The 19,761-nt window shown below is 45.1% G+C and overlaps 1 long non-coding RNA gene across 1 annotated transcript in view; it reads right to left on the bottom strand.

Annotated features, from left to right (window-relative positions):
- LOC143819207 (uncharacterized) overlaps positions 1–17,844 on the bottom strand; it is a 48,260-nt gene extending 30,416 nt beyond the window's left edge. The window contains exons 1-2 of the long non-coding RNA XR_013224859.1: positions 17,721–17,844; positions 6,323–6,494 (exon numbers count right to left, since the gene is read on the bottom strand). This is a non-coding gene — a long non-coding RNA (uncharacterized LOC143819207). The remainder of the gene's footprint in view (positions 1–6,322; positions 6,495–17,720) is intronic.
- Between the last annotated feature and the right edge of the window lie 1,917 nt (positions 17,845–19,761).

The raw sequence follows: 19,761 nt of genomic DNA, 5'->3' as shown, positions 1-19,761 counted from the left end.
GCAGCGTTCGACACAGTCGATCACGAGCTTCTAGCTCGCCGCCTCATCGATGCTGGAATACAAGGGACAGCCCTTCAATGGCTGATCTCCTTCCTCCAGGGTCGTGGACAGAGGGTTGCAATAGGAGAGAAAACATCAGGCCGCCGGCAACTTACTTGTGGAGTCCCACAAGGAGCGGTCCTCTCTCCTATCCTATTCAACATCTTCATGCGCCCTCTCGCACAGCTGGTACGGACGTTCGGGCTGGGTTGCCATCAATATGCAGATGACACCCAGCTCTTCCTCCTGATGGATGGCCGCCCTGACTCTCCCCCAGAAGCATTAGCCAGCTGCCTGGAAGCAGTGACGAGATGGCTCAAGCAGAGTCGTCTGAAGCTCAATCCTTTAAAGACGGAGGTCCTGTGGCTAGGTAGGAAGGGCCCTTGCGAGGAAGCGCGCCTGCCTACCCTGGATGGCGTGCAGCTCTCCACGGCTCATGCCGCCAGGAACCTAGGCGTGATTCTGGACGCCTCCCTCACAATGGAGGCCCAGATCACAAAGGTAGCGCGGCTGGCATTCTACCATCTCCGCCAAGCCAAACTACTAGCGCCCTACCTGGCCCCGGAACACCTAGCCACAGTGATCCATGCGACGGTCACCTCTAGACTAGACTTTTGTAACTCGCTCTACGCAGGCCTGCCCTTAGCCCTGACCCGGAAACTACAACTAGTTCAAAATGCAGCAGCCAGGATCCTCACGGCAACACCGTGGAGGTCCCATATCCGGCCTATTCTTCATCAGCTGCAATGGCTACCAGTTGAATTCCGGATCAGACTAAAGGTTCTGGTAATTACCTTCAAGGCCATACGCGGTCAGGGCCCAGTGTACCTGAGGGACCGCCTCCCCGCCTATGCCCCCAAAAGAGCTCTACGCTCTACTGCCTCAAATCAGCTAAGGATCCCTGGCCCTAAAGAAGTCCGTCTGGTCTCGACCAGGGCCAGAGCATTCTCTGTTCTGGCCCCTACCTGGTGGAACGAGCTCCCAGAAGAGATCAGGGCCCTGACGGAGCTTAAACAGTTCCGCAGGGCCTGCAAGAAGGAGCTCCTCCATCAGGCATTTGGCCGAGACCAGACGTAATCAACAGCGACCAAGGGCCCCTGCTCCCCCCCCACCCCCCCTCAGAATTCAATCAATGAACCACCCCTCTCAGAATCCCATCAACAAGCCCTGGACCTGTTTGTATCACAACTGTTTACTGTTATACTGTGTTGTGTTTGGTTGCAATTGTTGGTTATTGATGTATATGTTTTACAGACTGTTTTATGTAAGGTTCCTTGTTATAATGTAAACCGCCCTGAGCCTCCGGGGAGGGCGGTATAGAAGTATGATAAATAATAATAATAATAATAATGGTCAGTTTGGATACTAGGAGCTTGATACATACCCAAAGTTTGCTCTGACCCATTATGCACGGTCTGGAATGCCCACACTGGCGGTGGCAGGGCAGTGAGGGCAGTGGGGAAAATCCCCGATTATGCATGCCCCCACTGCCAGTGCAGGCATGGCCCAGCCCAGGGCCTTTGAAGGCCTGCGTTATGCGAAGGCGGGAACTTCCACAGCTTCTGGGATACTGTGGGTGCCTGCAGGGGCTGGGGCGGGTCGGTGCTGTGCATAATTGCAGGGCCTGGCAGCATCCCGGGTTTCCTGGCCCCAGCGCAAAGTGTGTATGCATGCGCTACACCAGGGCAGCCCTGTATGCCCCACCCCTGTGCATACACGGGGAACGGCAGGGCATCGTGCCCTGCCGCAACGGCACGGAGGCAGCACGGATTAGCTGCCACCGTGCATAATGGGCCCCTGAGTGGCTGCTCGCTGGGGCTTGCGGTGCTTGGCTAGATGGCCTACATCTGCATCCTCAGACAACAGCACTCACCATAGCATCCAATTTTCATCAGCAAAGCTCCTCCTCTGAAGAAAAGAGCTATTAAAAAAAATCTCATTTTTCACTACCAACGCATCTTACAAATACCTTGCCCTTTCTCCAGAATAGACACCCTGAGATGTGGGTGGGTCTGAGAGAGCTCTATGTGAACTGCACTGTGAGAACATCTCCGAGAGAACTGTCACTGGCTGAAAGTCACCCCGCTGGCTGTACGTGGAGGAGTGGGGAATCCAACCCGGCTCTCCAGATTAGAGTGTAGTGCTCTTTAACCACGATAACACATTGGCTCTCAAGGGATGCCACATTGTTCTCTTTAAGGCATCATGCTGTTAGTAAAAGAAGTCCCCAAACCACTGCCATTCAGCCCTCTGTTTAGTGGGAGCCACATTCAGGGACAAATAACTCCCTGGTTCCAATGGCCACATATCAGCCAGGTCCCCTAACAGTGCATGAAAAGATAGCAAAGAGGTGGGACCCCATGTCTGCCCCATTTGACGGGCAGCTCAGAATTAGACTTGTACAGCAACCATTAGTGATAGCCATGCACAATAAACAAAGCAGGACACCAATGTAGGGCATCCTGAGAAAGTGTCTTAATTAATAAATGATAAGATGCTGAACAAGATGGTTATGTTGCATGTGAGTAATCTTCTGGCTCTTTTTAGCTGCAAAACCTGTTGTCTTTACTTAAAATCATTTGTAGCATTACCGGTGAAGTGTGCTGTGGGCTTTCCATTGACTAATGCTGGCCCTAGGAAGTTCCATCTTATGGGATTTCCAAGGCAAGAGATAAGCAGAGGTTGACAGCCATTGCTTTCTTCTGCATATCAGCCCAGTATCTTGGTGGTGGTCTTCCATCCAAGTACTCCTGATGCTTTGTTTCCAAGCTCTGATGTGATCAGGCTAATCTGGCCACTAAGGCTGCTCCAGCTGTAGCATTAGCTTCATTTTCACATTTTCCTCCTACAGGCGCAACTCTGATTATCATTCCTAGCCCGGTACTCAAGAACCACTCAGCTCTTTTAGCATCACAACACTACCTGTCAGCTTACAAGTATCCCGAGAGAGTTACTTTCAGAACATTGAGAGTTTGTGGATTTCAGCTTGACATCACAAGAAGGGCATTTCAGAGAGCTGGAACTGCAACTGCTAAGACATGGGAGCTCCCATGTTGGCATATTTTGCTGCTCAGGCAAGTGTATGGCTGTACAAATATCTAAGCCAGAAGTGGACTGTCTGTTTCACCCTCTTCCTTCCTTCCTTCCTTCCTTCCTTCCTTCCTTCCTTCCTTCCTTCCTTCCTTCCTTCCTTCCTTCCTTCCTTCCTTCCTTCCTTCCTTCCTTCCTTCCTTCCTTCCTTCCTTCCTTCCTTCCTTCCTCCTTCCTTCCATAATGCAAGAGCACAGAAAGTGAATTGTCAGCATTAGGTTCTCACAGCCCAACAAATATATGATCCCTGGAGAGACCAGCTTCTATTTTCTTTTAAATGCCTCCAGCCAGCACTTTCTACACAACCCAGGCTATGCAGGAAGAGCAGCAGACAGACTTGGGGTCTGCTGAGCTGGACTCAGAAGCTTAGGAAAGGCAGGCATGGTGTTGACATGTCAGCTCCACATCTACACTTCCTGTTCCCAGCCTACTGCTGGCTCCAGGAGGGTTGGGAAGGCTGGGGGTGGGGACCTCCACAGCCTCAGAGGGTTCTGTAGGGAAGAAAGTCCAAGCAAACAACTGATCATCTTTCAATGACATCATTGACAAGACAATGACAAGACATCATCTTTCAATGTCTCCCCCCACAGACCTCTCTGCTGCTATAGAGTGCCTGCTCCCTGCAGCCTTAGACAGGTCTATTGGGAAGAAATACCCACCAAACAGACCTCCTCCAGTGCTTTAAATGCTCCCCCAGCATCATTTCTGGGGGTTTTTGAAAGTCTAAAGAATGTTTTAGGGATTTCACAATGGCAAAAACATTGAGAAAGGCTGCACTCCATCATTGCTCATTCGTAACAAAGTATATAAGTAATGATGTGCTCACCGCTACTATGCTCATTTGCCCCCCCACACACACACACACAAACACAGTAATAATTGTTTGGCTATGGGCCTGGAGTTTGGCTATGGGGCCTTCCATGGGTTGGAATCTCCTGTTCCTCCGTCTTTTGAGTCTAAAATTGTCTTCCTGCTGCCCCACTTTCAATTAAATGAGCCATCATGATTCAAACAAACAAACAGCTGCTTGTGATGAGTTTAGATTTGGACAATGGAGAATGGACATGAAATAGGATGAGCTCTCATGTTCCTGTTGACATAGGGAAGACCAGGGCCCATTCTGCACACATTGGATAATGCACTTTCAATGCACTTTAGGAGGAGATTTTCCTGTTACACACAGTAATATCCAGCTGCAAAAACAAACTGAAAGTGCATTATCCAACGTGTGCAGAATGGGCCCAGATCTATTAGATAATTTAATAAATAAATCAGGCAAATGAGATTTTGTATCCAAAGCTGAACAGCATGAAGGGGGTGTAAAAGCAGGCTAGTTTTTTGGTCTGCCTCCAGAAAGAAATGAAAGAAAACATACAAACCGAGTAACACATACCAGACATTCTAGCTTACTGTTTATCGTCAGGTTATTCCTCGGCTCTCCGCCCTCAAATCTTGCATTAAGGACAGAATGAACTTGTGTTAATGGCAAAATATCTGCAAACATATTACATTCTGTAGAATGCTATTCATCACATTAAGTTTGCAGACATCAGCATTACCAAAACCTTCATCACTAGCTATACATTATTAATACGGACAAGCAAATTACACAGAAATAGAAAATGCAGTACAGCTATTCCCCGGAGATGCTCTCTGAGCTACCAGACCAGGTTGGTGCCTTCAGAAGGCAGGAGAGCGATGAGTTCCACCCAAACTAACACACTCCCTATAGTCCAAACTGCTCCCAACTGTTCTACTTCAGCACTATCAATGGACGAAGAAGAGCTGTTTTTTATGCCCCATCTTTCACTACCCAAAAGAGTCCCCAAATGGCTTACAAACACCTTTCCCTTCCTCTCCTCACAACAGACACCCTGTGAGGTGGGTGGGGCTGAGAGAGCTCTAACAGAACTGCTCAGTGAGAACAGCTCTAAGATGACTGTGACCAGCTCAGGGTCAGCCACCAGGCTGCATGTGGAGGAGTGAGGAATCAAACCCAGTTCTCCAGATCAGAGTCTGCTGCTCTTAACCATACTGGAAGCCATCTGACGAGATGCGTTAATTCAGTGGAAGCTCTGTGATTAGAGGCAGTATGGTTTTCAACACCAGATGCTGTAGTTATACAACAGGGAAGCATGGCTGCTCTCACATCCAGTTCATCAACTCAGGTATCTTTGTCTAGCCCGAAGCAGAAACAGAGCTCCTGACCAGGTGGAGATGAGAGTTCAAACTATGTACAAGGCATGCTCCTCTTTAGACATGCATTTGTGTGAGAATTGACTGGCCACTTTGTGAACTGAGTGAGAACTATGAAGAACTGGAGTCTGATGGTTTTTCCATTTCATTTTCCTCACTTGCCTGACCCCATAAATTCTATGGTATTTTACCCTGCTGACGTTCTTCCCCTCCCTTCCCCAAATTCGAACCCAAAATCTCCAGTTATTTCCCAACTCAGTTAGTAGCCCTTCAACAAACACATGGGAATTTTATTTAAGTCGCTGTTTATATACTGCCCCTCTCGAGATAGCATCTCAGGCAGTATACGTGATTTATAACACAATAAAACCAATATATCATTGAAATACAAGTTAAAATTAGAATACGAACAGACTGTAGTTGGTCAGTATCACACCAGCCTTTACTGATAGTGATTCAACATCACATTGGCCTACTGGTGTTGAAATAAGGAGGATGCATGTTAGCTCTTTTCAGTCTTTTCTGTCTGCACCTGCAACCTGTGGTTCATCCCCCCTGGCTGTTTTTGTATCCTCAGACTGTCCCACAGAGGCTCTACAGCAGTGGCACCCACTCTACAGCTCACAGAGAGCCATATTCACAAGTGGTATCAGCCAAAAGAACCACACGACTACTATATACCCTGTGTTTGACCCCAAATCAACGTGTTTAATAATACTCTTTATCTTTTGTGTCTCAGCTCCAAACCATGTTGGCATCCTGGTGCCACATATGACCATCTTCATGTAACTGATGGGCTTCTGGTCTATTGTACACTCAAAGATCCCTGTTGTCTTCAAACAAGGGACACAGTGTCACAGGAAAAACAATCATTTATGTAGATCGATCAAGGGCATGATGCCCTGACCACTGGTATTTTAGAAGTTATATATACCAGCAATGAAGATTTCCCCATGGACCTGACCAAAGCCACTCCAAGTAAGTGTTCAATTCTTACCTTCCCGAGGCAACTCCATGGTGAAGTTACAAGTGAGTGTATCCCAGTATGAAGCTCTCCTCCCATCCACCTCTGCCCGAGTTTCCACAGCTGCAGGGAAGCAGAGAAAAGTTGCATCCCCATGGGAAGGAGAGGACAGGTCCCATTTATTACTGGTGACATGAAAAAATATCTGGAGAAAAGAAAAACCAAAATAGCAACATAAAAGTAGAGCAGCATTAAACAGCATGATCCTTTTTGTCAGAAAGCTTTAACAGTTTTGGCTATATGCTACGGGAAGGTACATAATATTGCTTTGTAGAGCTGAGACCTATTTTCGTGATGTCTAAATTAGCATAACAAGAAGCGTTGTGACTACATTGGGGCCCAACAGCTGGGTACCAAGCACAAAACGCTTGATCAAAGCCGAAGAATAAATGGGGCTCATTCTCTCCGAGGCCTTTAGATAGAAGGCAAAACATATTTCAGGGAAGGATCAAAGTGTCCTTGTGTGAACGGTACTAAGAATGCCTTTTTTTTTTCCCCATCTCCAACATCTCTTTTGCGTCTTCTTTTTCTAAGTAGCAGGCCTCGTTCAAATAACAGCCTCTAAAATGTAACTATTTGGAAGATCTTAATTCCCTCGTTCCTATCTGAAAGATGTGCTTATCAAGACAGCTGAAAAGTTGTTTTGTTGTCATCGCTGATGGTGTTGTGTAGTTAAGCCAGGCTTTCTCAACCAGGGTTTCATGAAACCCTGGGGTTTCTCGATGACCCTGGAAAGGCTTCCCAAATGGGTGGGAGTTAATTAATTTTTAAGACATTTTTTAAATGCGTTCAACATTTTTTAACTTGTCTAATCAAGATCACTTGGATGCCATCACAGCAACACAAGGAATGCAAGGACTGAGGCAGGATTTGCAAAAGAGTTCGAAGCCAGTTGGGATCTAGGAATGCTTGAGGTAGAACCTGGGCATCCCCCTGTTTTACAACTCATCTCGAGGTGACAGAGATCGGTTGCTCTGGAGGAAATGGCTGCTTTGAAGGGTGGACTCCATAGCATTATACACCTCAAATCCCACCCACTCCTGGGTCCGCCTCCAAAGTCTCCAGGTCTTTCCTAATCCATAGCTGCCACCCTACTGGGATCTCTCAGGTCTAATACCCAGAGTGAGCAGTTTTGATTTGCCCCATGTAGTCTACTTAATGTATTATTGATAAATGCCTCAGTAATTATTATTTTTAGAGGAACAATTATGGAGGAGATCTTGCAATCCCCCTAGATTTTGTCCCATGAAATCACATTAGCTTTCTAGGTGCTGATCCATAGTGAAAAGGGGTGCTCACATGTAAATATGCTGTAAATATGCTGTCTGGATCTGGATCTAACACCAGCATCCTTTCATCATTTTTATTGTGTGCATTCTTTGTATTTTTATGTTCTCTGCAAGAGGGGGGATGGAGGAATCTTTTGATGATCTTGGGAATGTTTTGGGGAGCATGGGATTGTTTTTAGTTTCACATTGATCTCTGTGTAGCTATGTGCTTTATGTTGATAGAGGGGTGCTGAGAGGAGAGGAAGCTTCAGCGCTATCAACAGAGCCATGTCCCCAGATTCTGGAGGTTGGGGTTCACACCTGGTTGTAATAATGTGCCTGAGAAAGTGGGGAGGATACCTTGCAAACTGGGAAGGCATGATGTGACATTTGTTGGAGCCAATGAGAAATATATTGATCTGTATAGGTATTGCAGTTCAGTATCATGAGTTTAGTTCATTGCTTTTCAATAAATCACTTTTGCTGAACATGTCAAGCCTGTTTATTTGAGAAGTCAACTGAGAACATGACATATACAAAGAGAGGAGGAATCATGACACCCTATGCCCCCCTGCAGGGCTTTACACTCTGCGGGTGAAAATGTAATGATCATTCCCTCCCTAGGGAAGTGGGCCTAGCCTCATCCAGGGCCAGGGCCTTCTCGGTCCTGGCCCCAACCTGGTGGAACGAGCTCCCAAGTGAGCTGCGGGCCCTGCAGGAACTTATGGTATTCCGCAGGGCCTGTAAAACAGAGCTCTTCTGCCAGATAACCCACCACGAGCCAATTCGGGAGTGGCAGGAAATAAATCTAGTATAATAAAAATAGTAATAATAATAGTAATAATAATAATAGTAATAATAATAATCAACATGCTGATAACATGCTCTTAATGTTAACATTTTAACATATTTTCTGTTCAAGCTGTGAGACTGGTTGTAACTGGTGGTACAGGGCATTTCTGTTGTGGCCCAGTCCTTGGCAATCAGCTTGTAATCGAAATCCACTTCTGCTGAACCATACATATTTTACAAGAAGCATGCAGAACAACATCCTGCAGGTGTGCATTTTTGCAAATCAGCACACCTAAACAAAGCAATGGGGAATACTATGAATTAACTTGATGTTGGTAACCAGTGACTTCAGTATTTTTGCTGGTTCCTTTGTGGCTGTCCTTCTCAGTCACAATCTCTTCCTGATTTCTTATTTGCAGTCTTCCTTTTGGTTGGTGATGGCACATTTTTAGTGTCTTCATCATCAGCCTCAAAGTTGTAGAGTCATTAGTTTTGTCATTATGCCTAGTCATTACTTCTCTTCCTAATCATTACTTTTCTTCATAGTCATTACTTTGTCTTGATGTTCTATAATCCTCCTTTGGCTCTTTTTCTTTGAACCTTCATAAGAAGAAAATTTGGGTTTTGGTACCCCATTTTTAAGAGCCTCTTGTGGCGCAGAGTGGTAAGGCAGCGACATGCTGGCTAAAGCTGTCTGCCCATGAGGTTGGGAGTTCAATCCCAGCAGCCGGCTCAAGGTTGACTCAGCCTTCCATCCTTCCAAGGTTGGTAAAATGAGTACCCAGCTTGCTGGGAGGTAAACGGTAATGACTGGGGAAGGCACTGGCAAACCACCCCGTATTGAGTCTGCCATGAAAACACTAGAGGGCGTCACCCCAAGGGTCAGACATGACTTGGTGCTTGCACAGGGGATACCTTTACCTTTACCTTTTTACCCCATTTTTTAATACTCAAAGGATTTTCAATGTGGTTTATAATTACCTACCCTTCCTCTCCCCACAACAAATACCTTCAAGGCAGGTGTGGCTGAGAAAGGTCTGAGAGAACAATCTCTGGCCCAAGGTCACTCAGCTGGCTGCATGTGGAGGAGTGGGAAATCAACCCCAGCTCTCCAGATTAGAGGCTGACACTCATAACCACTACACCAAGCAGGTACCAAGGAGTCATTTCAAGTCTTCACTATTTTCTGCCAGTAATGAGATATTATTGGCATATCTCAAATTGCTAGTATTCCTTTCACCAATTTCCACTTCACAATCTAAAGCTAACCCAGCTTTCCTTATTAAGAGACAGGGATATGAAGTACACCCTTGTCTGACATCTTTACCATCTGGAAACCATTATTTTTCCTTTGTTGATTCATTTGCAAGATGGTTTTGGGGGAGGGCCTTCAAGATAGCATGGACTTCCAAAAAGACAAATAAATGAGTTCTAGATCAAGTCAAGCCAGACCTCTCCATAGAAGATAAATTGACTAGAGGCTATTGTACTTTGGCCCCATACTACTGATTAAGCATGCACACCTTAGTGCCAATTTTCACTGAAGTCAAATTGTGCCACTTGGATTCAAATATTGTGCATGTGATGCAAACCTTTTCCCTTCAAATTTTCTCCTAGGAATTGATAAGTACAGCACTCCATTACACCTGCATTATGGAGAGAAGTGTTCAAAAAGCTGCAGGCTTTCCATCATAGCTTCCTGCTCACATCTCTTGTCAATTTTATCCCCCCACTGATGATTCCCCACACATGTAGATGCATGCAGGACTGAAAGCCATTTTTATTGCAATGGAAACACTACCATCTACCTTTTCTGTGATACGAACTGAAACAATACCATTCGGGGGACTTTGCTACTTGAATGACACTTTAATTTTTTCCCACATTGTATTTTATTAAAATCAGAAATCTGAGACTAGCAAAAAAATGCCATTGCATGAATTCGATTGGGATTTTATCGCTAGTCTCAGATCACTGAATAAAAAAACTTAGGACTAGAAAAAAATTAAAAGACATGCAAGAGGTTGCAGTTTCGTGTCTATAATGCTACAAATTCTTTGATGGACAAAATGAGTTTGCAGTGGATGGCGAGGTTTGGGTCAAGGGGCAGAGAAGTTCAGAGGATAAAACTACAACACTTCCATTCTGTTCTTCATTTTGCCTCAACTTGGAAGGGAAGCAAACAAAAAATCACCTCAAAGAGCACTTGGAAAACATCATGTGTATATGTGAAAAATTGAAGCCAGCATGGAAGCAATGCTAATGCATGCAAAACACAATAGACAGGTGATTTAAAATCAAAGGGGAAATTATGCATGTAAAAGGCCTATGAAAAGACAAGAGTCACTGAAAAAGACAACAATACTGAGAAAAACTGAAAGCAGCAGAAAAAGTGAAAGCCCTCCAGTGCTCGTTTCCCAGGTGCAGTAACCACACAAGAATGCCAGCCCCACATTAGTAGAAGTGACTGGTTCCATGCTTGAGCTCTTCTTGAGAATCCTTGGAATAGAGTAAGAAGAAAAAATCAATAAAGTTTTAAAAATGGCCAGAGATTTTACATGGCTACTGTGATTGGAAAGGGGAGGGGGAAATCAGCCCATCCCAGGACCAGTTCCAGATTATTTGTTTTTGTTGCATTGAAGTTTGTGATAGAAAGTGTCGTCAAATTGCTGCTGACTCACAAAGACCCCTTAGGGTTCACAAAGCAAGAGATGAACTGTGGTGCCCTGCTGGGCCACTCCTACTTGGCCGGGTTGTTCTGCCGAGGCAGGAGGCTGAGAGCCAAATACCAGAGTCCAGAGTCCAGTCGGGAAGATCAAGAACTGGAGAGGGAGTTCACACAGCAAGCAGGGTAGGGAGCAGTATCAAAGCAAGCCAGAGTCAAGAACCAGATAGACAGTGAAAGCCAAACCATGGTCAAAAGCCACAGATGAAGTCAGAAGCCAAGCCGTAAGTCTAGAGCTGGGAGTATAGTCAGGAACTGTACTGTAGGGCCTGTCGCCAGTAGAGTAGTCAAGAGTCAGGCTGAAGTCAGGAACCAAGAGTAAGGCAGAACTTCACTTTAGTGAACCAGAACAACGGGTTTTCTGGGAAGACAGGCAGGGAATGTAGCTATGAAGGACCTTGAGGGGAAAGTCCTCCTGAAATACACAGAGCAGGTCTCAGCCAGAGGGCTTGCAGCTGGATCCAACCCTCATCAGAGTAAGGAGGTGTAGCTGAGCCCCATCTACCTTCACAGCGAGCGGACAGGCATGCCGATCTTCTGACAGTTGTCAAGGCAGATCTCCGTCAATGCTGCCATTCAGGGTTTATCAGGGTCTTGGACTGGGGCCGCCGGTTCTACTCCTCCAGCATGTCTTCAGGGCTGGTGAATGTCTTGTCCTTGAGTTTCACATTGTAGGGCTGGGTCTCAGCCTGGCTAGTACCAGGCTGCTTATACTCTGGGAGGGAATTCAGCTCCAGGTCTGTGGCAACAAAGTCTCCTGGGGCCTCCAGGAGATCCTCTGCTTCCAAAGCACCCCCTGGTGCCAGAACAGAGGCATGACAGGAACAGAGGCAGTTTGCCCTTGCCCACCTTTCTGTAGCAACTCTGGACTTCCTTGGTGATGTCCTTTTGAAGCATTAACCACAGTTGACTCTGCTTAGCTTCTTGATCTGATGAGATGGGGCTCTCCTGGGTCATCCAGAACAGAGCCAAGAATAGCAGTGGGAAAGATGGGAAGCAACGTTTTGAACATACACAGTAGCATTTCCAGGATATGTTAACCAGGGGGGGGGGTGAGCTAGCCAGCAGAGGAGCTGGCAGCACAGGGCAAATGGGCTCGTCAGCAGAAGAGATACTTGGGTTGTCCAGCAGGCGGACCATCTCCCCACTACCCCATCTGTTCCCCCACATCACCAAATCCTGTCCACTCATTTACTCCAAGTGCCAAATAGGCTAGGTACACCCCTGAGCACACATGGCCTGTGTACTCCCGAATCCACTGGACACTTAAGAGGGATATATTATGCCGAATAACACATTACTTCACTGGTGCCCCAAAGCACATTGCTATCATACATACATTTATTTATTTCGGTCAACGACCAGTACAAAATACAAAACAGTCGTCGTGCCTCTGCACATTGCTGTCCACAAGTGACCCTTTCGGTTGATAGCACTTTAGGCCTGACCCTGGATTTGGAAGCAGGAAAGGGATCGTCTTGATCATGCTCCTTTAAACAGGCCAAGGAGGGAGTGAATGAAAACTCAATATTCAATGCACAGCATGCCTTCCAAAAAAAAAAAAAAAATTTAAGGCACTGTTTGTGCACTTCTCTCTGCAAACCGATACTGTCTCTCCTGAGGCTATTCTTGTCGACACAAAAGAGCGAGGCGGAAAGGTCTGCTCCCTGACACTGCCGAGTCCACCTCTCCAACCTGCAGCTTTACAGGCTGCACCTACCACTTCAGCTTTCATCAACACAAAACCCACGTCTTCCGGCCAATAAACTGACACACCACATTTACAAGCCTTGCTGCCCACCAAGCGCCAACTGGGGAGTTTTGACAAATGTCACATTATCTGATAGTGAAGGTTTTGTCTGCCACTAACCTTTACACAACATTATTTAGAAGAAGAAAAAAAAGATACAGAATGTTTTCAAACTCCATCTCTTTCTCTCTCTCTCTCGCTCTCTTTTGGCAAAGCCTTTACTGCCATCAGAGCAATTCGGTAACCCATAGAATGTCTTTATTATCTTGGGGCAGGGAACTATAAAACCGCTGCTTTGCTGAAATCAATTTGCTCCTGAGCCTCCTGCAACCGCGACGGCGGCGCTTGCTGCTACCTCCAGTGCCGTGCTTTCATTTCCGCACGGGCCGCTGGAAAACGTCCCCTTTTGCTTTCTCATTGACTGACTGCAGAAAGGTAACAACTCAAAGAACGGTCGCTAAGGAAACCTTTTCAACCACCGGGACCCAGAAAAAGGATCAGTCATTAATCCCTAAAGTATCAGGACGTGTGCCGTACATGACACAGCCATTACAAAAATTAAGAATGCCGCTGCGGCTTATATAAAAAAAAAATCCCATTCTATGATCTTTTCAGGCTGCTTTCAGAAGGGTTGGATTCCAGGTATGACAAAAACCATTCATCCGTACACTCAAAAGGAATGGCTGTAGTGGTGCTTCAGAGCTGCAAGGAGAGAGATATACGGTGTATGACTAAAGCTCCTCTCTAGGGCATGCATTCAGCTTCAAGCTGTGGGTGGTAATTGCACAAAGTCTATGCCTAATAGGGTTGCTGGCTCAGAGTTGGGAAATAAGTGGAGATTTTGGAGGTGTTGCCTGAAGTCGGTGTATGGAGAGGGGAGGGACTTCAACAAGGGCTAATCTAATGACTTGAAGTCCATCTTCCAAAATGGCCATTTTCTCCAGGTGGATTGATTCTATCACCCAGAGATCAGTTGTAATCCCAGGAGATCTCCAGCCTGGGGGGTTGGTAATCCTAATTCTCAATGAAATTGTTGGTGGCCTGAGAAAAATAGCCTATGTAGAGCTACATAGGCCATGGAAGAACTGATCCAAGAATGAGATTCTGGGAATGGGCTTATAGCCTGGACTACAGGATTATTATTATTATTATTATTATTATTATTATTATTATTATTATTATTATTATTATTATTATTATTATTATTATTATTATTAGATTTATAGCCCGCCACTCCCTTGCGGCTCGTGTGACTGAGCCAACACTGGCAGCCCTCTGGGGTACAATGCCATGATGTCCACCCTCCAAAGCGTCCATTTTTTCCAGGGGAATTGACCTCTGTAGTGTTAAGTTGAACTGTAATCCTGGAGAGTCCTCATGTCCCAACTGGGGCTAGCATCCCTAAGTCCAACTGTTACCCCTACACCATGCAGGCTCTCTTAGTATGGCAGTGTAAGAATCCAGAAAGCCCTGGAGTTGGCACTATGCTATGTGGGTAAAATCGTAGCAATCCCAAGTGATAATTTCCAGTTTCGCTTCCATGAGAAACAATTGACTAGTTCCAGCTGGTACCAGTCAGATTAGACCATAGCAAGAGTGGTTTATCAGTGGAACAGGCATCCTCGGGAGGTGGTGGGTTCACCATCTTTGGAAATTTTTAAACAGAGGCTAGATAGCCATCTGGCGGAGGGGCTGATTCTGTGAAGGCAAAGGGGTGGCAGGTTAGAGTAGAGGAGTGATTGGGATGTGAGTGTCCTGCATAGTGCAGGGAGTTGGAGTAGATGACTCATGAGGTCCCTTCCAACTCTATTATTCTGTGATTCTATGGTTCAGTGAAGAATTTATGTCAGCTGAGGCAGAATGGATCTACTCTGGCTTAGAGTCCCAATTCCACTCTGCCCACTTCAAGGTGTTCCCAACACCTGGAAAGGTCTCTCTCTCTCTCACATACACACACACAGACACTGTATAAAATTGTTCATTGAGAGAGTCAGGAATTCCAGCTTCCCCATCCATTATCCAGTGTCCGGTAACCACAGGAACAATTTACTGTCTTTTGCACCCTTGGAAAAATAGTCCCTTGCCAATTGCTAGCCTTCCCCCTGTGTGTGTGTGTGTTTTTTTTTACAAGATGGTGTTAAGTCTATTGGTCTAGAGAACCACTATCAGCATAAGAAGTTATAAAGTATTTATTAAAAAGCAAATGCTCATAAGTATACTTTTAGCACAGCAACAGGTTGAGCAAGGGATCTAAAAGAAATTGGTAAAATGTAATTTCTTAGTCTTTTTCTATATGTGCCCTATCAGATGTTAGCATATAGGACAGGTTCCTTAATTTAGCAAGTTGCAAATCTCTACAGACTTTTCATTACCTTGGAACTTTTTCCAGCTCTTCAGGCAAGTGCATGGTCAGTGGATGCCTCTCAAGACCTCAGTTAAGAGTTCTGTCTGCTCCTATGGACTCAGCACCAAAGAAAAGACTTCTTCCTTGTTGCAAGGAGCTTTTAATCACTTCTCTTCTCAGGAATTTCTAGAAATTCTCTCTAGCAATGCATTCTTTCAAATCTCTGTTCCCTGCTTTGAGAAGAGGAGGAGTTTGACCCACCCATTAACTCACCTGCTAGATCGACTAGAATTTGTAAGAAGGTGGGTTGGGGTACATGTGGAAAGTAATTAAGTGACTTCCCCTTCCCCACCTGCCTGTTCTCTGCCAGGGGTGAGGGATGATTAAAAGTGAAGGTTTTGCTAATTCCAAAACTCCAAAGAGAAAATTCATTTCTTCCCTACAGCTACCTTCTTTTCCAGTCTGTCTGCATTTGCCAACCACTCACCCGCCACCAAACTAAAGATTTTTGCTTGGTTGTAAGCACCTTGTTGACATAGGTATAATGAGTAGTTTAGGAGAATTTATTTAAGAAGCTGTGCACACATTTAATTTCCATAGTCAAACACGACTCTTCTTAAAAAGTCATCAGGAAGATTTCGTAATGTCTCCCGTACAAAGTAAACCCATGATCTTGAGAAGTTCTGAACTTCCTGCTGTTTTTGAAAGCAAGTCACACAAAATTGCTAAGCTACAAGTAACTTTCCCTCCCATGTTCCTTTGCCCTGTTTAATAAGAAAGGAGGTTAACATTCAAACTGAGGGATAGCAAGAGTCAGCTATTAAGCCGTAAACAGTCAAGAGAGGAATAGTAAGAATAGTAGGAAGTTGGGCAGAGTTATGAACTGCTACTAATCAATCAAGAGAGCCTCTTGTGGCGCAGAGTGGTAAGGCAGCCGTCTGACAGCTTTGCCCATGAGGCTGGGAGTTCAATCCCAGCAGCCGGCTCAAAGTTGACTTAGCCTTTCATCCTTCCGAGGTCAGTAAAATGAGTACCCAGCTTGCTGGGGGGTAAACGGTAATGACTGGGGAAGGCACTGGCAAACCACCCCGTATTGAGTCTGCCATGAAAATGCTTTACCTTTACCTTTACTAATCAATCAAAGGTAAAAAGAAGATGCTCTAACAAAGGGCTGTGACACTGAAGATATACTATGCAGACCCCACCAGGCACATAGTTCAGCCCACCAGGGCTTGCAGAACCTTAAAATTGCTGGACTCTAGGTGGTGGCGGTAAGCGGCAGAAATGCTGTCTGAAGCTGTCCGTCCATGAGGTTGGGAGTTCAATCCCAGCAGCTGGCTTAAGGTTGACTCAGCCTTCCATCCTTCCAAGTTCGGTAAAATGAGTACCCAGCTTGCTGGGGGGTAAACAGTAATGACTGGGGAAGGCACTGGAAAACCACCCCGTACTGAGTCTGCCATGAAAATGCTAGAGGGCGTCACCCCAAGGGTCAGTCATGACCCAGTGCTTGCACAGGGGATACCTTTACCTTTACCTTTAGGTGGTGGCTGGAGATCTCTTGGAGTGACAGATGTTCTCCAGATGACCACACCAGTTCCCCCAGCAGAAATGAGCAAGCCATTCATTTAAGTTCATCATCCTGGGCCCATTCCACACACGTTGGATTATTCATTTTCAATGCGTTTTAGAAGTAGATTTTCCTGCTCTGCACGGGAATACCCAGCTGCAAATCCTATTTTAACCTAGTGCTTTGCTATTTAATTTTTTTTTAAACTATGCTGCTTCTCCATGCGACCTGCCTTCGATGACTTACACAATTCAACATAATAAAAACATACAAACTTTAAAAATGATTCATTAAAACTGAAACCTAAAAAAACACACAGAGCATAAAAAACAGAAAACTGAGCCACTTAAAAAACAAACAAACCAGCTTTCAGTTTTAAAACACTTTTTAAAATGATGTTAAAAGACCAACCTCTTAACTAAAAACTTGGGGAAACAGCCAGGTGCCTAAGAGTGCCAGGTGAGTGTCAAGGGCGAGGTGCCCCTGCTACTTTGGAGACCACCTGAATCCATTCCCATTAGAAAACACCATGCATCTCTAGTATGATTCATCTCAAGGAAACAGATCATATAACAAGCTGATATGAACCTGTTGCCCCATTTCCACAAATAGACGAGAGGCATAAAGGCACAAAGGTTAGGACAGGGGTGACTAAACTGGCTCTCCATGGGCATCTGGAGAGCCAGTTTGCCACCCCTGCTCCAGGATAATGGAGACCCAGATCTCAATCCTTCATCAGTCATAGGAGCTTGGTTAGCACCATTGGGAAACTCATATTCTCTCACCCTAACTTCAAATAGTCGATATTGTTTAGGGTTGCCAGCTCTGGGTTAGGAAACACCTGGAGGCTTGGGGGTGAAGCCTGATGAAGGTGGATTTTGGAGAGGTGAGGGATTTCAATGGGATACAATGCCATAGAGTTTACCTTCAAAGGAGCCATTTTCTCCAGGTTAACTGATCTATGTTGTCCAAAGATCAGTTGTAATTGCAGGATATCTCCAGCCACCATCTGTAGGTTGGCGCCCCTAATGTTGGGGGAAGAAACTGGAAGGCACTAAGATGAAATGAAAAAATTTTAAGTTCCAGTGAGCCATGCTGAAGAGACTGATTAAATCAGCACAATGCTCAAATGTTATCAGCATATATGGGAGCCCTTCTGACATGACCAGTGGTCCATCTACTCCAGTATCCTGTTTCTGCTGTCCTGAAGAGTCAACAGGGCAAAAAGGCCAAGAGCTCCCCCAGACGTTTAGAACATTTTTAGGCCCCCATCATGAAACAGTTCACATCTAAAACCATACAAAACCATGGAACCATTGAACACAAGTATGGCAACTTCTTGCTCCCAGACTCCCAAATTGGTAGATTAATAGGAGGAGAAAGTAAAAATGTCACTTTCAGGTATGGACCCAGAAGTGATGTCACAGTATTGGGTAATATTCCTGGGTAGCCTTTCTCTTTTCACCATTGAGAAATTCCTGAAACATTCTTCAGACTTTGAGAATACTTAGAAGTGGTATAATTGTGTAGAATATCATTGGGAAGCATAAATGTGTACATGCCCACTGGGGCCCCTTCTGTGTACATGCCCTTCCTACCCCTCCAGGCCCATCATTGGCCATTGGGGGGGAGGGTCAACAAGATAATATATAGTCCTATCATATGAAAAGCACTAGGCCACTCAGGTACGAACTAAATCATATCCCCGACGAATATACAGTAGAGGTGACAAATAGATTTAAGGAATTAGATCTGATAGACAGAGTGCCTGAAGAACTATGGACGGAGGTTCGCGACATTGTACAAGAGGTAGCAACTAAAACCATCCCAAAGAAAAAGAAATGCAAGAAATCAAAATGGCTGTCTGAGGAAGCTTTACAAATAGCTAAGGAGAGAAGGGAAGTGAAAGGCAAGGGAGAAAGAGAAAGATACACCCAATTGAATGCAGAATTCCAGAGAAAAGCTAGAAGAGATAAGAATGCCTTCTTAAATGAACAGTGCAAACAAATAGAAGAAAACAATAGAATGGGGAGGACCAGAGATCTTTTCAAGAAAATTGGAGATATGAAGAGAACGTTTCATGCAAAGATGGGTATGATAAGGGACCAAAATGGTAGGGACCTCACAGAAGCAGAAGAGATTAAGCAAAGGTGGCAAAATTATACAGAAGAACTATACAAGAGCGAGCTTAACATCCCTGATGACCACAGTGGGGTAGTTACTGACCTGGAGCCAGACATCCTGGAATGTGAAGTCAAATGGGCCTTAGGAAGTCTGAGCAACAATAAAGCTAGTGGTGGTGACAGCATTCCAGTTGAACTATTCAAAATCTTAAAGGACGATGCAGTAAAAGTGCTACACTCAATATGCCAGCAAATTTGGAAAACTCAGCAATGGCCACAGGATTGGAAAAGGTCAGTTTACATTCCAATCCCAAAGAAGGGCAATGCCAAAGAATGTTCAAACTACCGCACCATAGCACTCATTTCTCATGCTAGCAAAGTTATGCTCAAAATCCTACAAGCTAGGCTCCAGCAATATGTGGACCGAGAACTTCCAGAAGTATAGGCAGGATTTCGAAAAGGTAGAGGAACTAGAGATCAAATTGCCAACATACGCTGGATCATGGAAAAAGCTAGGGAGTTCCAGAAGAACGTCTACTTCTGCTTCATTGAATATGCTAAAGCCTTTGATTGTGTGGAGCACAACAAATTGTGGCAAGTTCTTAAAGAGATGGGAATACCAGAGCATCTTATTTGTCTCTTGAGAAATTTATATGCAGGTCAAGAAGGAACAGTGAGAACTGAACATGGAATCACGGATTGGTTCAAAATTGAGAAAGGAGTTCGGCAAGGCTGTATACTGTCGCCTTGCCTATTTAACTTGTATGCGGAGCACATCATGAGAAAGGCGGGATTAGAGGAGTCACAAATTGGGATCAAGATTGCAGGGAGAAATATCAACAA

This window comes from Paroedura picta, chromosome 10 (assembly GCF_049243985.1).
Source record: "Paroedura picta isolate Pp20150507F chromosome 10, Ppicta_v3.0, whole genome shotgun sequence".
NCBI classification, from domain to species: domain Eukaryota; kingdom Metazoa; phylum Chordata; class Lepidosauria; order Squamata; family Gekkonidae; genus Paroedura; species Paroedura picta.
This window is presented reverse-complemented; position numbering and strand designations above follow the sequence as displayed.